This window comes from Macrotis lagotis, chromosome X (genome assembly GCF_037893015.1).
Source record: "Macrotis lagotis isolate mMagLag1 chromosome X, bilby.v1.9.chrom.fasta, whole genome shotgun sequence".
Taxonomy (NCBI): Eukaryota; Metazoa; Chordata; class Mammalia; order Peramelemorphia; family Peramelidae; genus Macrotis; species Macrotis lagotis.
In genome coordinates this window covers 391,041,034-391,043,497 of record NC_133666.1, presented here as the reverse complement: position 1 = coordinate 391,043,497, position 2,464 = coordinate 391,041,034, and positions in this window count along the sequence as shown.

Here is a 2,464-nt window from a genome sequence, read left to right as displayed (position 1 = left end):
AATAGTGGAAAAGTCATCAAATCCTAAGTGAGAATGGTAGCATGGTGGTAGCCAGGTTGGTGTAAGTATAGAATGAGAAGGTGAAAAGCACATTTGTCTAATAGTGTGCTATCTAGGTATCAGTGCAGTAAAGTGGCTAAGATACAGTTTTAGCAATCAAAATATCTAAGTTCAACTCCTCTCCTTACCACTAACTCACTGTGTGACCTATGATAAATGAAATCTATTTATCTGACTCAGTTTCTTCATCTGTAAAATGATGGTTTTCCATTAGTTGGTCTTTAAAATCCCTCCTAATGATCCTACCTGTTTGCTCCATCACAAATGTTTTTTGTTATAGGTGAGACCTCAATTCACTACAACACAATTGAGACCCAACAGGGATAATGCTATGCTATAAAAATGTTATTCTCCAAAGAGGGATGTTATCTATAGTTTCATTCATGATAAGTACTAAGTTATCAGTTTGTTCATGGGGCCTAGAAAACATATCCTCATCTTGATCTCTCAGAGATTTCAAAGGGAGTAATTTCTTTAGAACTACTATAAAAATTTGCTATTGTTTGTCCTTTGTTCTTTTGCTATAAGGACTCAAGATAATATTGCCGGGTACTTTCTGATATGCCCATAATTATTGCATTCTCTCCTGAAGGACTGAGGCTATTAACTACAAAATGAAAATGTCATGCTTAACTTCATTAATGCATATTTAGGTCCTTATCTTATTATTTTTATATGAATTCAAAGTATTATCTAACATCCTTCAGCAACTTTTCTATCTTTCATATGAAAAAACAAGCTAATTTTCTAATATTTGAGCTTCAGCAGAAAGGGATATTGTATACTCTTTAGATCTTTTTTATTATGGATAAGTTAATAATAAACAACATTTTTCATTTTGCCTGGCTCTTTATTTATATACTATCTCTCTTGAGTCTCAAACAACATTATGAAGTAAATTCTTTAGGTATTATTATCATATTTCTAATATGGAGATGTTGAAATACAGAGATGTAATATTAAATTACACTGACAAAATAGTTGGAAAGCTCTTCCTCCCTAATATTTCATTGTGTTATCAATTATACCATTCTGGAGAATCAGATAATGTTCTCATACTTTCTTTTTTTAACCTGTCTTTTAGCCTTATTAACTAAAAGGTTATATTTGGAAATATCAAAGACATATGACCACCTCTAGGGAAAGACATCCAAGTTAGCTATTAAAATCTCCAAAGCTCAGTATGTTAACATGATTTTCTAAATAACTGTTGGTTTGCTGTGAAATTAAGTATCAGAATATACAAATATGTATATAATTATGTATGAATAAATGAATATAATAAGTCTATAAATATATGTATAAGTACATATGTATATATATATATATGTATATATCTATTCATTAGTGAGTATATACATTCATAGTTTTTTAACAATATCTGGAGTTCCAGAATATATTATTAAAAATATAGTCTTTAATGGACTAAAATAACTAATCTAGAATAAAATCTAGAATCAAAGTCAGGAGAGTTCAAGGGCAGGTATGACGACCTAGATAAGTCAGAGCAGTGGTCACTAGGGTTTTTTATAGTATGGAAACTTCCTCACTCTACTTTTTAACATGCATACATTAATTTCTGTTTGTGTGTATGTGTCTAAATATAAGCACACACAAACACACACACACACATACACACACATATAACCTTGACCGTCAATGTCGATTTTTTTTCCCAACAAATTCATGATGCAGTCTTATAAGCAAAAGAGGCATTATCATCTGCCTCAGTAGTAAGATACCACATCAATGAATTCACATAGAAGATCCCATACACACAAATGAATAAAGGACAAAGCATTTATTATCTCTTGAGATAGAGTATATTTTTATCAAGGAATTTTAAAATAAACATAAAAGGATATATGCATAGAGCAATTTGATTTCTAATCATTTAAGCCACATGGAATGTATGTTTGTACGTGTGTATTTTCCTAAAAAAATTTTCATAGTAGTAGTTCACAATTTATTATCACCTTTACTTCATTAATGCTTAAGGCTAGATATATGTTAGTGGTGATTGAGGTGTGTATGAGAGAGGAATTAGGTTTTTCTTTGGAGCCCTGGAGATTAGAAAATCAAGCAATGGGTCACAGAAAACCTTGTCAATATAAGGAATTTACTAACAGAATTGTCAGATAATATTCTTTGATGGAGTGAGATCCCCATTACCAAAGTTCTTCAAACAGAGGTTAAAAGAACTTCTCTACTAGATGTTTGAAAATGATTTTATATTAGATTGATAATTAGAGCAAATAGCTTTGAATATCTATATATTTATTAATGGTTTTATGATATATGTGTATGTATATATGGAGCACCTAGTATAATGGAAAGCTTATTATATTTGAAGTCAGGAAAGATCTGGGTTTGAAGGGCACCTCTTATATTTAATAGCAGTGTA